Below are 24,443 nucleotides of genomic sequence, written 5' to 3' on the forward strand. Positions count from 1 at the left end.
TCACCATTCAGGTAGAAGTTGTCAGCTAATCTCCTCAAAGTCTTCTCATCTTTCAAAGATGCCCAGGTGGGTAAATCTGACTTTGGAGAAAACACTTGATATCAAAATACCACGACTTCTCATCCTTGATCTCTTCAACAACAAACAAATAAGTTGGCCTATCAAGACGCATCACTGTCAAATTGGGAACTTCATTCTAATACTTCACCACAATCATTAAAGCCAATGTTGCAAGAGCATCTGCCATCTGGTTTTCATCTCGAAGGATATGATGAAATTCAACCTTTGTAAAGAAAGTTGAAATCCTCCTCGCATAGTCTCTATATGGTATCAAACCGGGTTGATTCGTCTCCCATTCACCTTTGATTTGATTCATAACCAAAGCCGAATCTCCATAGACGTCAAGATATTTGATTTTGAGATTAATGGCCTCTTCAAGCCCCATAATGCAAGCTTCGTACTCAGCCATATTGTTTGTACACTTGAAAGTCAATCTTGCTGTAAATGGAAAATGAGTGCCTTGAGAAGTAATAATCACTGCCCCAATGCCATTACCGTACTGATTAACAACTCCATCAAATACCATGCCCCAATTGAAATCAGACTCTGGCCCTTCTTCAAGCAATGGTTAATCACAATCCTTCATTTTAAAGTACAAGATCTCTTCATCAGGAAAATCATATTGCACTGACTGGTAATCTTCAATTGGTTGGTGAGCCAAATGGTCAGCCAAGACACTACCTTTAATTGCTTTCTGAGATCGGTATTCACTATCATACTCTGATAGTAACACCTGCCAACGGGTAATTCTCCCAGTTAAAGCAGGTTTATCAAAAATATACTTGACTGGATCCATTTTGGATATCAACCAAGTGGTATGGTTTAACATATATTGACGCATACGCTTAGCAGCCCAAGCCAATGCGTAACAAGTCTTTTCAAGCATAGAATACCGAGCCTTACAATTGATGAACTTCTTACTTAGGTAGTAAATTGCATATTCTTTCTTTCCAATTTCGTCTTGCTGACCAAGAACACAACCCATACTTTCATCAAGCACAGTCAGATACATGATCAACAGTCTTCCTTCCACAGGTGGAGACAGAATCGGAGGCTCAAGCAGATACTCTTTGATACTGTCAAAAGTTTTCTGGCAATCTTCGGTCCAATCACAAGACTGATCTTTCTGAAGAAGCTTGAATATAGGCGTGCATGTGGCAGTCATGTGCGAAATGAATCTTGAGATATAATTCAAACGACCGAGAAAACCTCTGACTTGCTTCTCAGTTTTGGGCGCATGCATCTCTTGTATTACTTTGACCTTGGCAGGATCAACTTCAATACCCTTCTCGCTGACGACAAAGCCCAACAACTTACCAGAACAAACACCAAAAGTACACTTATTGAGATTCAAGCGGAGTTTGTACTTCCTCAAATGCTGGAATAACTTCAACAAATGCTCAACATGTTCTTCTTCATCATTGGACTTATCAATCATATCATCAACATAGACTTCGATCTCTTTATGCATTATATCATGAAAAAGAGTGGTTATTGCTCTCTGATAAGTTGCACCAGCATTCTTTAGACCGAAAGGCATCATTCTATAACAGAATGTTCCCTAGGGTGTAATGAATGTGGTATTCTCCATATCCTCGGGTGCCATTTTAATCTGATTATAACCGGAAAATCCATCCATAAATGAAAAGACTTTGAATTTTGATGTATTTTCTACCAACATATCAATGTGTGGCAGCGGAAAATCATCTTTCGGACTAGCTTTGTTCAAATCTGTATAATCAACACACATACGGACTTTTCCATCTTTCTTCGGAACAGGCACAATGTTGGTCACCCATTACGGATACTCAGGAGTAACAAGGAAATCGATATCGATCTGCTTCTGCACTTATTTTTTGATCTTCACTGCCATATCAGGATAAGTCCTCCTCAATTTCTGCTTAATTGGCGGGCATTTTGGCTTCAACGGCAATCTATACTCCACTATCTCAGAATCTAAACCAGACATGTCTTAATAGGACCAAGCAAACACATATGAATACTCTCGGAGAAGATCAATTAACCCCTTCTTAACCTCTGGACACAATCGAGATCCAATCTTGACTTCCTTCACATCATCTTCGGAACCCAGGTTGACTAACTCAATTTGCTCTTCAAACAACTGAATGGCTTTTTCCTCGTGCTCAAGTAGACGAGACAATTCATCAGACACTTCTTCATCACTTTCTTCCTCAGCCTCAAACACAGGGAATTCAAAATTTGGAGAAGGAGTAGGATCATTGTATTCAATGGGTTTAGAAACCAACCTGCATGATGATTTGATATTTTGATTTTAGAGAAGTGAATTGTGACCAAATATTATGCAGATGGACAATTATTATTTGATTATTTATGTTTTTTTATGATTACCATTTTCAGAAAAGCAAAAAGTAAAAATAAAACATCATAGATGTGAATGGATAGAATTGTATTTTATTAATGATCAAATTGAAAGATGCCTGACAATGTTCACTTCTCCCTTAGGCATAGGAGAAGGATTTTCAAAAATAATAAAACAATTACTTAGAGCAATGAACAATAACAAGAACATCGACAATGATCCAATTGTTGCAAGCTTTTCCATGCATCACAAAATTGGTGCACTCTTCATCTTCATCATCCTCGATTATAGCAGCTGAGTGTTGTTCATTACCATGGATGAACCCTCCGTTACGGAAACTCGATTGCATATCTTCAGCTTTGATCGCAGACGACCCTTGCTGAAAACCCAAACCATCACGATTCTTGTTCTCGACGACCTCTACCATCCGACCCCACTGACCAGGGCTACCGTCTTCAACAATCTTCTGAGCGTCTTTAAAAGAGGACATAAGTGCCCCAACTCTCTTCTCTTTAGCAATAGATAGAGCTTGGAACAGAGTTCCAATCTCATCCTCAGCCTCCACACACGAGAAAGAAGAAAGATGACTCACTAACAAAGCTTTCTCTCCTCGCACGATGATGAGCTTACCATTCTTCACGAACTTCAACTTCTGATGCAGAGTGGACGTCACAGCTCCTGCCTCATGTATCCATGGCCTTCCTAACAAGCAACTATAGGTCGGTGGATATTCATTACCTGGAAAGTAATTTGGAAATCACTCGGACCTATCTTCACTGGAAGGTCCACTTCACCAATAACCGTCTTGCGAGAATCATCAAAAGCTTTGACGATCACGCCACTGTACCTCATCGGAGCTCCTGTGTAGGATAATCTTGACAGACTTGACTTGGGGAGTACATTCAACAAAGAGCCGGTATCAACCAATACATTGGATAATGCATCCTCCTTATAATTCATTGATATGTGTAGTGTCAGGTTATGATTCTTACCCTCCCCGGGGAGTTCTTCATCACAGAAGCTCAGATTATTGCAGGAAGTAATGTTAGCCACAATATGGTCAAATTGATCCACTGTTACATCATGTTTAACATATGCTTGTTCCAACATCCTTTGCAATGCTTCTCTGTGTGCTTCAGAATTCATAAGTAGAGATATCACTGAAATCTTGGAAGAAGTTTGGAGCAACTGCTCCACCATATTGAATTCACTCTTCTTAATCAAACAAAGCACCTCATCATCATCATTAGGCTTCAAATTGCTGGATTCACCAGAATGGCACTTTGGAGCACTAACCGGATTTGCTACAAGCACTTCAACCTTCTTTTCAACATCCTCTACATCCTTCGGGAAAATAGGACCAAACACATGACCGCTACGGGTCACCTTCGCTATATCGACAATATTCACAACAGAATTAGTCGTAGGCAACATGACCTCTTAATCATTCTCCACCATTGTTGCATTATACTGATAGGGAACAACTCTATCAGATGCATACGGGACTAGGCCCGTTAACCATATCACCAACGGCGATACCGATCTGTTGACGCTGTTAGTGCTGCTGCTATCAAATTGAATTACCACCCGCTCAGGGGTCTTAAAGACTGATACTATAACATTGACATCATCTATATCCCTTGACTATTGAATTTGGATTACATTATCATCCATCAACTTTTGGATATCTCTCTTGACAACCGAACACCCACTGGGGTTCACACTGCAGATTGCACAACCGGCATGGTCATGCTCACAATCACTAATCGTACACAGGGTCTTGTGCATTTCCACCAAAGATCGACGAATATGTCACACATCAAACACTCAGAAACTTCCTGGACAACCATCTACCATACTAACAGAGGGATTATCATGAGCTGGAAATGGGTTAGATTTTACATTCGACACACGGTCCTCAAAGGACATCATCCCACTCTTCACTAGCTTCTGGGCCTCGTATTTTAATGAGTAGTAATTCTCGATATCATGACCAGGAGCCCCTTGATGAAAGGCACAACGGAGTTCTGGCTTATACCACCATGGAAGTGGTTCTGGAATTTGTGGCAAATTTCTTGGTTGGAGAAGGTTCTTGAGAACCAAAGATGGATATAACTATGCATAGGTCATAGAAATAGGGTCAAAAGAGACCTTCTTCCTCTCAAAACTTTGTTGCTGTTGTTGATTATTGTTGGTGTTGCTGTTGTAGTTGTTTGTTCTTTGTTGTGGCTGTTGTTGACGTTGTTGTTGAACTGGTACTGATTGATTGTTGGAAAATACTGGAATAATGGATGATACTTGATGATGATGCTGACGTGGTTGCAGACTTCTTCTGACATGAGGCCTCCTCTGCCTCCCTGCTGACACTGCATTGGTTTCACCTTCCTTCTTCCTGGCGAAACTGCTACTATACTTCTTGCTCAAAGATACATCTTCCTTAGACAAACGCCCCCTCATGAACACCCTCTTCTAATCTCATCCCCATATTTACCATTTCGGTAAAATCACTGGGGGCACTAGAAATCATTCGTTCGTAATAAAATGAACTCAGGGTCTTGAGGAAAATCTTGGTCATCTCTTTTTCTTCCAACGGAGGATTGATTTGAGTGGAAAGCTCTCTCCACCTCTGGGCGTACTCTTTAAATGTCTCTTTGTCCTTCTGAGACATTGACCTCAACTGATCTCTATCAGGCGCCATATCAACGTTGTATTTGTAATGTTTCAGAAAAGCTTCACCCAAATCATTGAACGTGCGAACACTTGCACTATCCAATCCCATGTACCACCTCAGAGCGGCACCAGTCAGATTGTCCTGAAAGTAGTGAATCAATAACTGATCATTATCAATTTGCATCGACATTTTCCTAGCATACATGACGAGATGGCTAAGAGGGCAAGTATTTCCCTTATACTTTTCAAAGTCAGGGACTTTGAACTTCATCGGGATCTTGACATTTGGTAGTAAGCAAAGTTCCGTAGCACTCTTACCAAATAAATCTTTTCCCCTCAAGGTCTTCAACTCCTTTCGCATCTCAAGGAATTGGTCTTTCATCTCATCCATCTTCTCATAAACATCCGGACCCTCGGACGGCTCGGAATGGTAGACGGTGTCCTCAACACAAGGCAAAGTATGAACCACTAGAGGCAGCACATACATGACCGGGCTAGATGTCGGCATGGAAGGAAAAGTAGGCGCAAAACCTTCGGGAACAAAGTTCGGCGGCATTCCCCACGGGAATCCGGCAGGCATAGCAGGTGCAAACTGAGTAGCAGGCACGGTTGAGGTAGCAACCTCTGAAATGACAGTCCTTTGAGGAGTAGGAGTTACAGGCGTTGGAGAAGGCTGATTATGAGTAGCTAAAACAGACTCCATCATGGCAGTCAAGCAAGCAATCTCATCTTTCAGTTCTCGGTTCTCTTGTTCCAAGTGTTCCATGATTCTCAGATGATTGGTGCGAGTATTGTATCGATGAGTCAGCTTGGCTGGAGCACATAAGAATAACCAATAAGACATCTGGCGGAAGAAAAACCTGTTTATGCAAATGATGCATGAAATACAATGCTTTTATTGTTTTTATTTTCAAGGAACATACTATTTTATTTGCAAATATATAATAATAACAATTGTAACAATTTGATTGACCATAAAAATCTCTTTTGTTCATATAATTTGGAAGGATTACACTGAGTACAATATCAGAAACCAAAATACAAATACAAGAGAAAAGGAGACTAGTCATCCTAAATATCCCCTAACAACGGTGTCAGATGATCTGGCTGCAAGCGCGTACTTCCTTCGGATGCATCGGATCTCGGACTCAAAAGAAGTCTTCATCTGAGCCTTCTCGAGGACAAGTTGATCAACAATCTTCTTCCAAGCACGGGAAGGCTGAGTCATACTAGAGGAAGATAAACCCTCTGGTTCTCTCTGTCTCTTTACTGCTCGGTCTTCAAGAAGTTCAATAAACGTATCTTTATCTTTAGACTCAAGCTGTAACTCCTCATGCTTTCTGCTCAAAGCATGGAATCGCCCTTCCCACATATCCTTCTCTTGCTTCATCTTGGCGAGTGCGTCTTCCAACTCTTCTACATCTTGGTTAGGGAGAGTTAACGGCTCAACCACAACTATAGACCTAGGTCTTTCACAAGCATAACGCATCTTCAATTCTAAAGCTCTATTCCTCACCCAAAGAGTGTAAGCTTCCAAAGCTACACAGTTGCATGGACCAATCTAGAGTATAGACATGTGTGTGTGTGCGTGCGTGCGTATGTGCGTGTGTGTGTGTGTGTGTGTATGTGTATGTGTGTGTGTATGTGCGTGTGTGTGTGTGTTTGTGTGCGCGCGCGTGTATGCATGCGTTCATGCGTGCGTATTTACGTGTGTGTGAGTGTGTGTGCGTGTGTGTGCGTGTATGTGTGCGCGTGCGTGCCTGTGTGTGTGTGTGTGTGTGTGCGTGTGTATGTGTGTGTGTGTGCGTGTGTGTGCGTGTGTGTGCGTGCGTGTGTGTGCCTGTGTGTGCATGCGTGCGGGCGTGCGTGGTTGCGTACGTGCCTCTGTGTGTGTGTGCGCGTGCGAGCATGCATGAGTGCTTGCGTGCGTGTGTGCTCGCGTGCATGTGTGTCTGTGCGTGCGAGCGTGTGTGTGTGTACGTGTTTGTGTGTGTGTGTGTGTGTGCGTGTGTGCATGCTTGCATGTGCACGTGTGTGTAGATGTATGTGTGTGTGTGCGCGCATGTGTGTGTATGTGTGTCTGTGTGTGTGTGCGCGCATGTGTGTGTATGTGTGTCTGTGTGTGCGTGTGTATGTGTGTGTGTGTGTGCGTGTGCGTGCGTGCCTGCTTGCGTACGTGCGTGCGTGCGTTTGTGTGCATGCGTGCATGCGTGCATGTGTGTGTGTGCGAGAGTCTGTGTGTGTGTGCGTGTATGTGTGTGCCTATGTGTGTTTGTGTGCGTGCGTGTGTGTGCGTATGTATGCGCGCGCGCGTGTGTGTGTATGTGTGTGCGTGTGTGCGTGCTTGCTTGCGTTTGTGTGTGTGTGTGCGTGTGTGCGTGTGTGTGTGTGTGTGCGTGCTTGCATGCATGTGTGTGTATGTGCGTGCGTGTGTGCATGTGTGTGTCTGTGTGCGTGTGCGTGCATGTGTATATGTGTTTGTATGTGTACGTGTATGTGTGGGTGTGTGCGTGCGTGCGTGCTTACGTGTGTGTATGTATGTGCGTGTATGCATACGTGAGTGCGTGTGTGCTTGCGTGCGTGTAAGCGTACGTGCGTGTGTGCGTGTGCGTGCGCGTACGTGTGTGCGTGCATGTGTGTGTGTGTTTATGTGCGTGTGTGTGTGTGTGAGTGCATGCATGAATGCGTGCATGCGTGTGTCCGTGCGTGTGTTTGGGTATGTGTGTGCACGTGTGTACGTGTGTGCGTGAGTGTGTGTGTGTGCATGTGAGCGTGTGAGTGCGTGCGTGCGTGCATGCGTATGTTCGTGCATGCATGCGTGCATTTGTGTGTGTGTGTGCGCGTGTACATGCATGCATGTGTGTGTGTGCATGCGCAAAAGCGTGCATGTGTGTGTACGGGGGGTGCGTGCGTGCGTGCGTGTATGCATGTGTGTGTGTGTGTAGGTGAATGCGTGCGTTGTTAGATGCCCAAAAGTGCTTATTTGAGCTATCATATGTGGGCATCTTTCACTCTTTTGGCCTTGCTAAAACTGTCAAAATCACATTTATTTTACATGGAATGCGTACATTGATAAACAAGCTTGGTGCCTTTGATGTGTTTGTTATTGTGCAGGAAAGGCACGAATTAATTGATAATAAAGACACAAGAGAATTGGCAAAGGAACCAAAGCAAAGGAGCATTTCATCTGCCAGCTCGCTAGGCGAGGCTGTGGCGAAGAATGGGTTCGCTAGGCGAGCTCCTGGCGAACGGCTCCAGTAAATTGGTTAATTAATTCGCTAGGCGAACTGAAGGCGAAGTGGCAGCGAATTCAGTCTGTTTTGGTGAAAAGAGCAGCCAGCACTAGCTCGCTAGGCGAGGCTCTAGCGAGTCCCCAGCGAGCATTCCAGTAGCAAAACCTCTCAACCTCGCTGGGGCGAAGGTTGAAGCGAGTTCTTCGCTAGGCGAAGGTCTGTTCGCTAGGCGAACATGACAGTTCCACAGGCCCAGTTTTCTCTGGGCGCAGGGGCATTTTGTGCCCATTTTTGGCCTTCGCTAGGCGAGCCATTCTGCTCGCCTAGCGAACGTGACAGTTCTGCACTTGTCTATAAGTAGCAGGTGCCACTTTTTGAGCCCATACCACTTTTTACCAACTTTTCCATTTTTTGTACTTTCTCTTAGATATTTTACAGCATTGTTTGGAGGGATTCTTGATGCCCTAATTTCATTTCTCTTCATCTAGCAACCATCTTCCACAAAAAGAAGGTGGATTCCCATCCAACTTCGATCATTCGACTTGGATGTTGATCAACCCTCTTTTCTTACTTGCCGACCAAGCTACCATGAAAATGAGTAGCTAAGTCTCCATTTGTCAAGGTTAGATGTAGGTGATTTCCAAGCTTTGTGTGTAAATGTAAGGATCCTCATTTGTAAACTCTTTAACGGTAAATATATGATGAAAACTTTGTTTCTATTTAAAACTCTTTGTGTTGGTATTTGATCGAGAGATGTTTACCGATTCTTGACCTAGGTTTTCATCCAAACTTGTTTGTTAGCTAGAGATAGTAACGAATGATTTTGTTCACCATAAGGTTGAACCAAAAAGTTGTCATTTTGATAGATTGTGTTCGAGAGAAACAATGGATCAAAATGACAAAACTCACAATGGGTGTTCGAGAGAAACGCATTGAGAGGACTTTGTGAAATTATTTATCATCTAAAGGAGTTTATAAGATTGTTGACCGAGCAAATACATGCAAAGCAAATGTAATCATTGAAACCTAACTTTGACAATATTTCTCATATTAATCAAAACATAACTTTTACCGCAATTAATTACTTTGTATGCAAGATAACTTGATTAAAACCAAAACCCTAGTGTTACATTAAGTTAAGATTAATTCAACCATTGAACGGCAGTGATATCTTACAATCTCTGTGGATACGATAACAAAACCCGACACTTAAAAACTGTCTCAACAAAATGGCGCCGTTGCCGGGGATTGTAAATTGATATTGCGAGCATCGCATTGGTTGTTTAAGTTTTAGCTTGTGAATTTTTGACTTGTGCTTGTAATTCGTTTGGTTTAGTGTGCAGCTTACGTTTTATGCGAGGGAAAATCCCTGTGGACGAACTTCTTTTTGATCCTGAGATCGAGAGAACCGCAAGGAGGCTCAATAGCAAAACGAGACGTAGGAGGGAACAGGCTAGGCAACGCCAAGAGCAAGGAGAAAGTTCTTCAACCACAAATCCACACCCATTCGTACCAAACATGGAGCCACAACCACCACCACCGATCTCTACTCCATGTATCAACAGTCCAAGGAACACCGCTCAGTTTGCCAACCAAACTGGAAGGCAAGCTGAGATGAAGACGGGAACTCTGAATTTATTGTATGGGAGTCCATTCACCGGAATGGACCATGAAGACCCATTTGCTTTTCTCACAAAATTCTATGAGATAGCATTGGCTGCCGGAGTGGATCAGGCTCAGGAGCTTCCGTTGTTCAGACGTTTATTTCCTCACGCTTTGCTCGGTAAAGCAAAGGATTGGTATCTCGATCAAACACCCGCCGTAATGACAGATTGGAATGTGTTAGAAGAGAAATTCATTGAAAGATTTTTCTCTCATAACCGATTCATGGAATCAAAGACGACCATCTCGGTGTTTTCTCAAGGAACCAGTGAATCTTTGAATGAAGCGTGGGAGAGATTCAAGTCCATGCTTAGGAAATGCAAAGGGCATGGATTTGATGAATTAACTCAAATCCATATCTTCCGAAATGGACTTCAACCAAACTGTAAGACGTTGTTGGATGCCACCTCGGGTGGCTCGTTGATGTCAAAGAGTGCCGAAGAAGCCACAAACATTATCAACCGTATGGCTTTGAATGATCTTCAAAGTCAAAGTCGTGGAAATTCTTTGAAGAAGGCGGGAGTGCTTGAGTTAGGGACGAATGATGCCATACTTGCCCAAAACAAGCTCATCTCACAACAAGTGGAACTTTTAACGCAACAAATCAAAGAGTTAAGAGAACCGTCAAAAGCTAAACAAATAGCTTGTTGTGAACTTTGTAAAGGTGAACATGACACCGGATTTTGTCCACCTCCCGGTTTTGACGAAGTAAATTACATGGCCAATCAACGGGACTATCAACCAAGACAACAACAACCTTATCAACCGCACCCTCAACAACAACAACAACAACAACAATTCCAAGGGAACCAAGGGTTCCAACCTAGAAGCAACTATTATCATAACCAAGGTTATGGAGGTGGTTCTTCTAGCCGTCAAAATCCTCCCCAAAATCTGTATCAATCTCAACAACCGCCGGTAGTCAATTCTAAATTGGAAGAGACATTGACGCAATTCATGCAAATGTCAATGGCCAATCAAAAGAGTAATGACGCGGCCATTAAAAATCTTGAAACTCAAGTTGGGCAACTTGCCAAGCAACTAGCTGAACAACAAACCGGTCCTTCTTTTTCAGCTAATACGCAAACAAATCCTAAGGAGCATTGTAAGGCGATTATGACGAGAAGTGGAAGGGAGTTGGGTAGTGAAAATGAAAAAAGAGTGGAGAGTGAAAAAGGAGTGAAAGAGAAGGAGATTGTGGAGGAAATTGTGGAAGAAAATGTTGACGGTGAAGTAGGAGTGTGGAGTGATGAGGAAGTAGTTGAAAAGAATAAAAATAATGGTGAAGTTGAAAATGAAAAAAATGTGGAGATTGAGGAGAATAAAAATGATGAGGTAATAAGGGAGGTAGTGAAGAAGCCGAGATGGAAAAGCGCTAGAGTAGCGAAAGGGAAGGAGGTAGTGAGCGCTACTCCTGTCCAAAACCTTCCTTACCCTCACGCCCCGTCAAAAAGGGAGAATGAACGGCATTACGCCCGGTTCATGGATATTTTTAAGCAATTACAAATTAACATTCCGTTTGCTGAAGCTTTGGAACAAATGCCGAAGTATGCCAAGTTCATGAAGGACATACTAACCAAAAAGCGGAGGTATACGGAACCGGAGACCATCGTCCTTGATGCGAGCTGTAGTGCCATCATTCAACGGACGCTTCCTAAGAAAGAGGTTGATCCGGGAAGAGTTACATTGCCGGTTAAAATTGGTGATGTGTATGTCGGAAAGGGACTTATTGACTTGGGGTCGAGCATAAATCTTATACCTTTGTCAATTATCAAAAGGCTTGGCAACATCGAGATTAAGTCCATCCGAATGACATTACAATTGGCGGATAAGTCGACGACCCATCCTCATGGCGTAGCCCAAGATGTGTTGGTAAAGGTCGACAAATTCTTTTTCCCGGTGGATTTTATTGTAATTGATATGGAGGAAGATGATGATGCTCCGCTCATATTGGGCCGACCATTCATGAAGACCGCAAGAATGATGATTGATGTTGATGACGGTTTAATGAAGGTGCGTGTTCAAAATGAGGAGGTCACATTTGATCTATTCGAGGCGATGAAGCATTCCAAGGATCGAAATGATAGCTTTCGCATCGATGTGATCGAAGACGCTATTATGGAAGTTTCAAAGCATATCCACGAGATATCTCCTATGGAGTTAGCTCTCGACGACTCATTGGAGGTTTTCACTGTTGAGGAGGAGCTAGCTCTTGAGGAATGTTTGAAGGAACTTGATAGCTTGGAAGACCTACAACCGTGGGAAGTAGAGGAAGAAAATTTGAAGAAGGAGGTAATTGATGAGAAAGCGCCAATTGAATTAAAAGAGTTACCTTCGACTTTGAAATATGTGTTTTTAGATGAGACCGAGGCAAAGCCGGTCATCATAAGCAACCTCTTGACAAAAGAAGAAGAAGCCCGTCTAATCATTGTGCTCAAAACCAATCAAGAAGCTATGGGTTGGACTCTTTCCGATCTTAAAGGAATTAGTCCATCCTATTGTATGCACAAGATTTTGATGGAGGAGGATTTCAAGCCGGTGGCTCAACCACAACGCCGCTTAAATCCTACAATGAAAGAGGTTGTAAGAAAGGAGGTGGTGAAGCTTTTGGATGCGGGAATGATTTACCCGATCTCGGATAGTCCGTGGGTTAGTCCCGTGCACGTGGTTCCGAAGAAGGGTGGAATGACCGTAATCCGTAATGACAAAGACGAATTGATCCCGACTAAAGTTGCCACGGGATGGAGAATGTGTATAGATTATAGACGGTTGAATACCGCGACTCGTAAGGACCATTTTCCACTCCCATTTATGGATCAAATGCTTGAAAGACTATCGGGCCAACAATACTACTGTTTTTTAGACGGCTACTCCGGGTACAACCAAATTGCGGTTGACCCGGTTGATCATGAGAAGACGGCTTTCACGTGTCCGTTTGGAGTGTTCGCATACAGAAAAATGCCTTTTGGGCTTTGCAATGCGCCGACGACATTCCAACGATGTGTCCAAGCTATTTTTGCCGATCTAATAGAGAAAACAATGGAAGTCTTCATGGATGACTTCTCGGTGTTTGGTGGGACGTTTAGTCTATGCTTGGCAAATTTGAAGACGGTGTTGGAAAGGTGTGTGAAGACTAATTTGGTGCTAAATTGGGAAAAGTGTCACTTTATGGTGACCGAGGGGATTGTGCTAGGCCACAAAGTCTCTAAAAGGGGGCTTGAAGTGGATAGAGCTAAGGTTGATGTAATTGAAAAATTACCCCCTCCGGTCAATGTGAAGGGCATCCGTAGTTTTTTGGGGCACGCGGGGTTCTACCGGCGCTTCATCAAGGACTTCTCAAAGGTGGCTAAACCTTTGAGCAATTTACTCGCCAAAGATCAGGTATTTCTCTTCACCGACGATTGTTTGCAAGCTTTCGAGGTTTTAAAAGAAAAATTGGTTACCGCTCCAATAATAGTCGCTCCCGATTGGAATGAAAATTTTGAACTAATGTGTGACGCGAGTGACTATGCCGTTGGAGCGGTACTTGGCCAAAGAAAGGACAAAACTTTTCATGCTATACATTATGCGAGTAAGGTTCTTAACGAGGCTCAAATAAATTATGCCACAACGGAAAAAGAACTACTCGCAATAGTGTATGCGCTAGAAAAGTTTAGGTCCTATCTTATAGGGTCTAAAGTCGTGGTGTACACCGACCACGCGGCGATTAAATATCTGCTGACCAAGCCGGATTCGAAGCAAAGGCTCATCCGTTGGATCCTCTTGTTACAAGAATTCGATGTCGAAATTAAAGACAAGAAGGGGTCGGAAAACTTGGTAGCGGATCATTTATCCCGCTTGGTGAATGTCGAGGTTACCGCATCTGAAAAGGAAATCCGGGAAGAATTTCCTGATGAAAAATTGTTTAAGGTTCAAGTTAGGCCGTGGTTTGCAGACTTTGCAAACCACAAGGCTAGTGGTTGTGTGCCGGCCGACCTAACTTCGAACCAAAAGAGGAAGTTCCTTTCGGATGCGAAGTATTATGTTTGGGATGACCCATACTTGTTTAAGTTGGGTAGCGATAACCTGTTAAGGAGATGCGTAACTGGTGATGAAGCCCAGAGCATCCTTTGGCATTGTCACAACTCGCCTTATGGCGGACATTATAATGGGGTTAGAACGGCCACAAAAATTCTTCAATCGGGATTTTATTGGCCAACTATTTTCAAAGACGCACATACCCATGCGCAAAGTTGTGACAGTTGCCAAAGAAGTGGTGGGATAGGTAAGAGAGATGAGATGCCTCTCCAAAATATCCAAGAAGTGGAAGTGTTCGATTGTTGGGGCATAGATTTTGTTGGACCTTTCCCACCCTCTTACGGGAATGAGTACATGCTTGTAGCTGTTGATTATGTCTCTAAGTGGGTTGAGGCGATTGCCTCACCTCGGGCGGATGCCAAAACGGTGATAAATTTTTTAAAGAAAAACATCTTTTCCCGTTTTGGAACACCCCGAGTGTTGATAAGTGACGGAGGGTCACACTTTTGCAATGCACCTTTGGAAACAATTCTAAAACATTATGGTGTGTCGCATAGGGTGACAACTCCGTACCACCCTCAGGCTAACGGGCAAGCGGAGGTCTCTAATCGAGAGATTAAGAGAATCCTAGAAAAAACCGTGTCTAATTCTAAAAAAGAGTGGTCCCAAAAATTGGACGAAGCATTATGGGCCTACCGTACGGCCTTTAAAGCTCCAATTGGCCTAACTCCATTTCAATTGGTATTTGGTAAAACTTGCCATTTGCCGGTTGAATTGGAGCACAAGGCCTTGTGGGCCCTAAAATTTCTAAATTTTGAACATGAGTTGGCCGGTAACAAAAGGAAAGTACAACTACTTGAGTTGGAGGAGATGCGCAATGCCGCATACCACTCAAGTTGGTTGTACAAGGAAAAAGCAAAGAAGTATCATGACAAGAAGATCCGGACCAAAGAATTCGTGCCCGGACAATTGGTCTTATTGTTCAACTCCCGGTTGAAGTTGTTTCCCGGGAAGTTGAAATCAAAATGGTCCGGGCCATTTCGGGTGAAAGAAGTAAAAGAATACGGGGCCATTATCATTGAAGACATGGACGAGAAAGACAGTTGGACCGTGAACGGCCAACGATTGAAAGTGTATCTCGGCGGTCATGTGGATCGCGAGAGTTGTGCTCAGCCGCTCGATGCTCCCCTGTGAGCATCGCACCGTCGAGCTTAGCCGACGTTAAACAAGCGCTAGTTGGGAGGCACCCCAACATTGTAAGTATTTCCTGTTTTATGTTTGATGTTGTATGAGTATTGTGTGCTTTTTCAGGCTGGATGACATGCAAGTGCTGCATTTGCAAAAGCACTTGCTGTCATGCTCGCTTGCAGCTCGCTAGGCGAGGCTGCAGCGAGCGCGCTCGCTGGCTGCTCGCTAGGCGAGGCAGTAGCGAGCGAACCAGTACTGTTCTATTTAAACAGTTCAGCAGGGCAGTTTTGCCCTTACCCTAAAAATTCTTCTAAACTGCTCTGCTGAAGAGTGCGATTTGCCTTCTCAAATTCTCTACTGTGCATCCATATCAACAACATTTGTGTGTCGGTCAATTGCAAACACTTCCCACTTCTCCTTTCCAAATCCGTTTACCTCAAGGTTTGCCCTATTGCATGTTTCTTTTGTTGCATTATTTATTTCCAAATTTGAATGGTAAATAGGATAGGTGTGATAGGAACCTTGAGGTTGCATGCAATTTTGGGAGTTTGCAATGTTGTGCATTTAGGTTTTTAAATTGGGGATTTACTCTTACTTAGGTTTTCCATGAAATTAGGTATCCCCAATAGCATAGAACAATTCATAGTCATGAGAAATCATTGGGTTTTGCTGTGGAAACCTTGTATGTACGGGTTTTGGGGGAAAGAATTTTGAAAATGCAGAAAACCCCAAAACCCGTAAGGTTCGCTAGCACTCGCTAGGCGAACCTGGGGCGAGCATTCGCTGCCACTTCGCTAGGCGAAGCAGCAGCGAGCAAACCAGTCCCTTATAAAAACTGTTTTGGTTCTAATCTGTTTGTTTCGTGTTTGTTGCTTTATCTCTTGTTTTGCAGAATGGAGTCAAGATCTAGTGCTGGCAAGAAAAGAAAGGGAGCGGCAACTACTTCACGAACCGTGCCGATCCAATTCGATACCGACAAGTTTGTCGGTGCAAAGCAAGCGGCACGGTACATCGCTTTGGAGAAGCGAAAATTTTTGCCTGAGAAGCGTTTTCTGATCAACCCACAGGGCACGTATAGGAGTTTTGCCGGGTTGATCGATACAAAGAAATGGGATAGGTTGATAAATCCCTTGGAACACTATGACATCGCTACAGTGCGGGAGTTCTACGCTAACGCATTGCCAGATGATGATGAGCCCTTCACTTGGGTCTCTAGAGTGGCCGGTCGGCCAGTTCCTTTTGACAGGGATACGATCAACCAAATCCTCGGGGAGCCGCTTCAGCTGGGTGCTGACCAAAGAGACCAGTACCATATTGACCTCCGGCTGCACAAGGATGTCCCAGCAATTACGGCCGCCCTGCTTTTACCTGGGAAATCAGTTGAGCCGAACCCATCTGGGGTTCCTGTGAGATATCATCGGGAGGACATGACTCCCATGGCTCAGCTGATTCTACTTCTGGTTTTGACCAACATCCAACCCAAATCCCACACCTCTACTGTGCCGATCCCAGTGGCACATTTAGTACATTCCATCCTCGCCAATGTCGATATTGATGTGGCGAGGATCATTGCCAATGAGCTGAAGACGGTAATAGAGAGCGGACTGAAGTCGGGGGCTCGGGTGAATTGCCCCCTTGCATTCCCTTGTTTGATTATGAGTCTGTGCATTAAGGCACGAGTGCGACTTCCGTCTCGGGGTCAGGTTAGGATCCCGGCTCCTATTGATGACCGGTATGTGGCAAAATACTACAGAGCTAAGGCCACCGGCAGCAGTGCAGCCTCAGGTAGCACTAGGGTTTCTGATGGTCCTAGTGCTTCTACTCCCAGGGTCGATCCATACCTGCGGGCTGCGTGTGAATTCAATTTCGAGTGGATGGCAGCATCGCAGAGGGCTATGATTGACATGCACGACTCGATGCAGCGTTTGCAGCTGCAGGGTAGTGGTGCACATGCTTTGATGACACGGGAGCAGTTTCTGACTAATGCAAATTGGCCCGTGGACGTGCCAGTCTATTCTGAGGGGGTGGGAGCTGATGATGATGATGAGGATGATGATGAGGCGACCGGTTCTGAGGCCGGTAGTGAGGAGGAGTCTTGAGCCCTTTGTGGGTTAAGTTTTTGTTTTTGTATTTCAGTTTTTATTATGGCATTTTTATTTGTACTTTTGAATTTTGTATTTTGACCATGGGTTGTACTATTGGGGTGTTTTGTCCCCCACGAACAAAATTTTACTTTTCAGTTAATGATATTTATGTTTGTTGTTAATTTTGTGTGTTTAATAAATTTTTGGTTGAATGAGTGGCAAACCCTTCTAGATTGGTTGCTCCTCAAGAAGTACCCAATGAAGGTGCATCCGAGCTTGGATGGCAATGATAAGAATAACAAGTGAATGAAGCTAAGGTACATGGTTACCGTCGGCTAGAATTTTAGAATGCTTTAGGAACTTTACTCTTTTTGGTAAATTGAATATTGTCTTTGTGCAACATAATTGAATGAATGTTTCATCTAGAACCTAAAACCACAAAGTGTGAGGAAACCTCCATTGTTCACTTAAATGCTGGATTCTAATAAGTTTTGTTGATTCATGTGATTCATTATTTGTCTGTTATTATTGTGAAATTGTGGAAGCAATTAGAAATGATCAAGGCACTTGTTTTCTTTCGAGCACAACTACATCCAAAAACAACTTACCTGTGAGCAGAGAGAGTATTTGTTAACCCCTTTGAGCCTAAACAGTTGAATCTCGGCTTGAAATAAAGCGAGATCTCAAAAATCTTTTTTTTACAACCCGGAAAATATTGATTATTGTTCTTTTGCCGTAAAAAGGTAAGAGCATTCACTTAGGGTGTGGAAGAAATAAGTTGGGGAGAACGAAAAAGAATTGGTAAGCACCACAACTCTTGAAAAAGAAAAGAAAAACCGAGCAAGCATAGAAAAATATATGTATAGAAAATATAGAAAAGAAACATCTGTTTTGTACATTTGATGTGAAAGAAAAGAACAAAAATATAAAGAATGAAAATGAATGCTTGCTTGGAAGAAAAATAGTGAAAAATAAGAGTTGAGTTGTGGAATATGTGTTGTGAAGGTTACAAATAAGAAACAGATGAAACAAGTCGAGTAGTGTGAATAATACTGTGAATGTCTCTTTTGCATCGGCACTTTCGTTTCAATGGCCTTAGAAATGACCCTTGTTTGTTAACCTGACCAAGCTTCAACCGAAAAGCCCTTAGTGATCTTTATGCTTCCACAGTACCATTTTTAATTGATTAGACATTGTATGAATCTGTTTGATTTCTTCATTATTTGTTAGAGAGCGAGATTAGTCCCGCGGTTGCAAACGCGCAAAATCTTCATTCCTTATTCGAAGAGGAGAGATAGGATGATTCATTCAGAAGAGTATTGTTGTAGATAGATAAATATTTTGCATTGCTATTTAAGTTTAAGTTCCTAGGTATTATTTTATTCAAACCGTTGGGAACTTGTATATGCGAATTTCGCTTGTGTTTGAGCCGTTTATCCAACTTCGGAGAAACCGTTTCTTTATGCAAATCCTCTTGTCTTTCAAGAGGCATACTTTGCTTGAGGACAAGCAAGAATCTAGTTGGGGAGAGTTGTTAGATGCCCAAAAGTGCTTATTTGAGCTATCATATGTGGGCATCTTTCACTCTTTTGGCCTTGCTAAAACTGTCAAAATCACATTTATTTTATATGGAATGCGTACATTGATAAACAAGCTTGGTGCCTTTGATGTGTTTGTTATTGTGCAGGAAAGGCACGAATTAATTGATAATAAAGACACAAGAGAATTGGCAAAGGAACCAAAGCAAAGGAGCATTTCATCTGCCAGCTCGCTAGGCGAGGCTGTGGCGAAGAATGGGTTCGCTAGGCGAGCTCCTGGCGAACGGCTCCAGTAAATTGGTTAATTAATTCGCTAGGCGAACTGAAGGCGAAGTGGCAGCGAATTCAGTCTGTTTTGGTGAAAAGAGCAGCCAGCACTAGCTCGCTAGGCGAGGCTTTAGCGAGTCCCCAGCGAGCATTCCAGTAGCAAAACCTCTCAACCTCGCTGGGGCGAAGGTTGAAGCGAGTTCTTCGCTAGGCGAAGGTCTGTTCGCTAGGCGAACATGACAGTTCCACAGGCCCAGTTTTCTCTGGGCGCAGGGGCATTTTGTGCCCATTTTTGGCCTTCGCTAGGCGAGCCATTCTGCTCGCCTAGCGAACGTGACAGTTCTGCACTTGTCTATAAGTAGCAGGTGCCACTTTTTGAGCCCATACCACTTTTTACCAACTTTTCCATTTTTTGTACTTTCTCTTAGATATTTTACAGCATTGTTTGGAGGGATTCTTGATGCCCTAATTTCATTTCTCTTCATCTAGCAACCATCTTCCACAAAAAGAAGGTGGATTCCCATCCAACTTCGATCATTCGACTTGGATGTTGATCAACCCTCTTTTCTTACTTGCCGACCAAGCTACCATGAAAATGAGTAGCTAAGTCTCCATTTGTCAAGGTTAGATGTAGGTGATTTCCAAGCTTTGTGTGTAAATGTAAGGATCCTCATTTGTAAACTCTTTAACGGTAAATATATGATGAAAACTTTGTTTCTATTTAAAACTCTTTGTGTTGGTATTTGATCGAGAGATGTTTACCGATTCTTGACCTAGGTTTTCATCCAAACTTGTTTGTTAGCTAGAGATAGTAACGAATGATTTTGTTCACCATAAGGTTGAACCAAAAAGTTGTCATTTTGATAGATTGTGTTCGAGAGAAACAATGGATCAAAATGACAAAACTCACAATGGGTGTTCGAGAGAAACGCATTGAGAGGACTTTGTGAAATTATTTATCATCTAAAGGAGTTTATAAGATTGTTGACCGAGCAAATACATGCAAAGCAAATGTAATCATTGAAACCTAACTTTGACAATATTTCTCATATTAATCAAAACATAACTTTTACCGCAATTAATTACTTTGTATGCAAGATAACTTGATTAAAACCAAAACCCTAGTGTTACATTAAGTTAAGATTAATTCAACCATTGAACGACAGTGATATCTTACAATCTCTGTAGATACGATAACAAAACCCGACACTTAAAAACTGTCTCAACATGCGTGTGTGTGTGCGCGCGTGTGTGTGTCTGTGTGTGTGCGTGTGTGTGTGTGTGCGTGTGTGTGTACATATGCGTGTGTGTGTGTGCGTGTGTGTGTACACGTGTGTGTGTGTGTGTGTGCTTGTGTACGTGTGTGTGTGTGTGTGTGCTTGTGTACGTGTGTGTGTGTGTGTGTGTGTGTGTGTGTGTATGTGTGTGTGTGTGTGTGCGTGTGTGTGTGTGTGCATGTGCGTGCGTGTGTATGTGTGTGTGTGTGCGTGCGTGTGTGTGTGCGTGTGTACGTGTGTGTGCATGCATGTGTGCATGTGTGTGTGTGTGTCTCTCTGTATATGTGTGTGTGCGTGTGTGTGTGTGCATGCATGTGTGCATGTGTGTGTGTGTGTCTCTCTGTATATGTGTGTGTGCGTGTGTGTGTGTGCATTTGTGTGCGCGCGTGTGTGTGTGTATGTGTGTGCGTGTGTGTGTGTGTGCGTGCGTGCGTGCATTTGTATGTGCATGTGTGCGTATGTGTGCGTATGTGTGTGCACACGTGCGTGCGTGCATGTGTGTGTGTGTATGTGTGTGTGTGCGCGTGCGTGCATGTGTGTGTGTGTATGTGTGTGTGTGTGCGCGTGTATGCATGTGTTCGTGCATATGTGTGTGTGTGTGTGTGCGTATATGCATGCTTGCGTGTGTGTGTAAGTGCATGCTTGCGTGCGTGTGTGCATGGGTATATGTGTGTGTACGCGCGTGCGTGCGTGCGTTCATGCGTGCGTGCATGGGTGTATGTGTGTGTACGTGCGTGCGTACGTGCATGCGAGTGTGTGCGTGTGTGCGTGTGTGAGTGTGTGTGTGTATGTGCATGCGTGTGTGCGTGCATGCGTGCGTGCGTGCGTGTGTGAGTGCGTGTGTGTGTGTGTGTATGCGTGTGTGTGTGCATGCTTGCTCGCATGCGTGTGTGTGGGGGGGGGGGGGGGCGTGTATGCGTGCATGCGTGCGTGTGTGTGTGTGTGTGCACGTGTGTGTTTGTGTGTGAGTGCGTGCGTATGTGCGTGTGTTTGTGTGTGCGTGTGCATGTGTGTGTGTGCTTGCGTAAATGCGTGTGCGTGTATGTGTACGCGTGCGTGTGTATGTGTGTGCATGTTAATGTGTGAGTGTGCGTGCACGTGCGTGTGTGTGTGCGTGTGTGTACGTGAGTGTGTGTGCGTGTGTGCGTGTATGTGTGTGTGCGTGCGTCCGAGCGTGCGCGTGTGTGCGTGTGTGTGTGTGTGTGTGAGTGTGTGTGTGTGTGTGTGTGAGTGTGCGTGCATGCTTGCGTGAGTGCTTGCGTGCGTGCGTGTGTGCGTGTGTGTGTATGTGCGTGCGTGCATGCGTGCGTGCGTGCATGTGTGTGTGTGTGTGCGCGTGCGTCCGGGCGTGCGTGTACGTGCGCATGTATGCGTGTGTGTGTGTGTGTGAGAGTGTGTGTGTGTGAGTGTGCGTACGTGCTTGCGTGAGTGCTTGCGTGCGTGTGTGCGTGTGTATGTGTGTGTGTGCATGCGTATGCGCGTGCGTGTGTGTGTGAGTGTGTGCGTGCGTGTGTGCATGTGTGTGTGTGTGTGTGTGCGTGTGTGTGTGTCAATGCGTGCGTGCGTGTGCGTGTGTGTGCGAGTGTGTGTGTGTGTGTGCATGCGTGTATGTGTGTGTCTATGTGTGTGTGTGCATGCATGCATGCGTGTGTGTGTGTGTGTATGTGTGTGCGTGCGTGTGTGCACGTGCGTGCGTGTGTGTGTGTGCGTGTGTGTGTGTCAATGCGTGCGTGCGTGTGCGTGTGTGTGCGAGTGTGTGTGTGTGTGTGTGTGCATGCGTGTATGTGTGTGTCTATGTGTGTGTGCATGCATGCATGCGTGTGTGTGTGTGTGTATGTGTGTGCGTGTGTGTGTACTTGCTTGCGTTTGTGTGTGTGTGTGTGTGTGTGTGTGCATGTGTGTGTTTTTGTGTGCTTGCGTGTGTGTGTGTGCTTGCATATGTGTGTGTGTGCGTGCGTGTGTGCATGTGTGTGTGTGTGTGCGTGCGTGTGTATACGTGTTTGTATGTGTATGTGTATGTGTATGTGTGTGTGTGTGTGCGTGCGTGCTTACGTGTGTGTATGTGCGTGTATGAGTGCGTGCGTGTGTGCGCGCGTGTGTGTGTGTGTGTGTGTGGGTGTGTGTGTGTGTTCGTGCATGCAAGCGTGACTGTGTGCGTGTGTGTGTGCGTGTGTGTGCGTGTGCGTGTGTGTGTGTGTGTGTGTGTGTGTGAGTGCATGCATGCATGCATACAGCGTGTGTGCGTGCGTGTGTTTGTGTGTGTGTGTGTGTACGTGCGTGTGTGTGTGTACATGTGAGCGTGTGCGTACGTGCGTACGTGCATGCATGCATGCATGCGTTTGTGTGTGTGTGTGCGCGTGTGCATGCATGCATGTGTGTGTGTGTGCGAGTGTTTGTGTGTGTGCGTGTATGAAAGCGTGCGGGTGTGTGCGTGTGTGGGGGGGGGGTGCATGTATGCGTAAGCGTGCGTGTGTGTGTGCGTACATGAATGCGTGCGTGTGTGCATGCGGGCGTGTGTGTGTGCGTGTGTGCGTGTGTGTGTACATGTGCGTGTGTGCGTGTTTGTGTGTGTGTGTGTGCGCACGTGCGTGCGTGTGTGTGTGTGTGCGTGTGTGTGTATGTATGTGTACGCATGCGTGTGTGTGTGTGCGTGTGTATGTATGTGAGTGTGCACGTGGGTGTGTGTGTGTGCGTGTGCGTGTGTGCATGTGTGTGCATGCGTGTGTGCATGTGTGTGTGTGTCTCTCTCTTATTGTGTGTGTGCGCGTGCGTGTGTGTGTTTATGTGTGTGCAGGTGTGTGTATTTATGTTTGTGCGTGTGTGTGTGTGTGTGCGTGCGTGCGTTTGTATGTGCGTGTATGCGTATGTGTGTGTCTGTGTTTGCACACGTGCGTGCGTGCATGCGTGTGTGTGTATGTGTGCGCGTGCGTGCATGTGTATGCATGCGTTCATGCGTGCGTATTTACGTGTGTGTGAGTGTGTGTGCGTGTGTGTGCGTGTATGTGTGCGCGTGCGTGCCTGTGTGTGTGTGTGTGTGCGTGTGTATGTGTGTGTGTGCGTGTGTGTGCGTGCGTGTGTGTGCCTGTGTGTGCATGCGTGCGGGCGAGCGTGGTTGCGTGCGTGCCTGTGTGTGTGTGTGCGCGTGCGAGCATGCATGAGAGCTTGCGTGCGTGTGTGCTCGCGTGCGTGTGTGTCTGTGCGTGCGAGCGTGTGTGTGTGTACGTGTTTGTGTGTGTGTGTGTGTGCGTGTGTGCATGCGTGCGTGCTTGCGTGCGCGCGTGTGTTTAGATGTATGTGTGTGTTTGCGCGCATGTGTGTGTATGTGTGTCTGTGTGTGCGTGTGTGCACGTGTGTGTGTGTGCGTGTGTATGTGTGTGTGTGTGTGCGTGTGCGTGCGTGCCTGCTTGCGTACGTGCGTGCGTTCGTGCGTGCGTTTGTGTGCATGCGTGCATGCGTGCATGTGTGTGTGTGCGAGAGTCTGTGTGTGTGTGCGTGTATGTGTGTGCCTATGTGTGTTTGTGTGCGTGCGTGTGTGTGCGTATGTATGCGCGCGCGCGTGTGTGTGTATGTGTGTGCGTGCTTGCTTGCGTTTGTGTGTGTGTGTGCGTGTGCGTGCTTGCGTGCATGTGTGTGTATGTGCGTGCGTGTGTGCATGTGTGTGTCTGTGTGCGTGTGCGTGCATGTGTATATGTATTTGTATGTGTACGTGTATGTGTGGGTGTGTGCGTGCGTGCGTGCTTACGTGTGTGTGTGTGTGAATGTGCGTGTATGCATACGTGAGTGCGTGTGTGCTTGCGTGCGTGTAAGCGTGCGTGCGTGTGTGCGTGCATGTGTGTGTGTGTGTTTGTGTGCGTGTGTGTGTGTGTGAGTGCATGTATGAATGCGTGCATGCGTGTGTCCGTGCGTGTGTTTGGGTGTGTGTGTGCACGTGTGTACGTGTGTGCGTGAGTGTGTGTGTGTGCATGTGAGCGTGTGAGTGCGTGCGTGCGTGCATGCGTATGTTCGTGCATGCATGCGTGCATTTGTGTGTGTGTGCGCGCGTGTGCATGCATGCATGTGTGTGTGTGTGCATGCGCAAAAGCGTGCATGTGTGTGTACGGGGGGTG

General features: G+C 45.0%; 1 pseudogene; it reads left to right on the plus strand.

Annotated features, from left to right (window-relative positions):
- Positions 1 to 24,443, plus strand: part of LOC127089604 (uncharacterized) — a 136,536-nt pseudogene that overhangs the window by 8,954 nt on the left and 103,139 nt on the right.

Source organism: Lathyrus oleraceus, chromosome 1 (assembly GCF_024323335.1).
Source record: "Lathyrus oleraceus cultivar Zhongwan6 chromosome 1, CAAS_Psat_ZW6_1.0, whole genome shotgun sequence".
NCBI classification, from domain to species: Eukaryota; Viridiplantae; Streptophyta; class Magnoliopsida; order Fabales; family Fabaceae; genus Lathyrus; species Lathyrus oleraceus.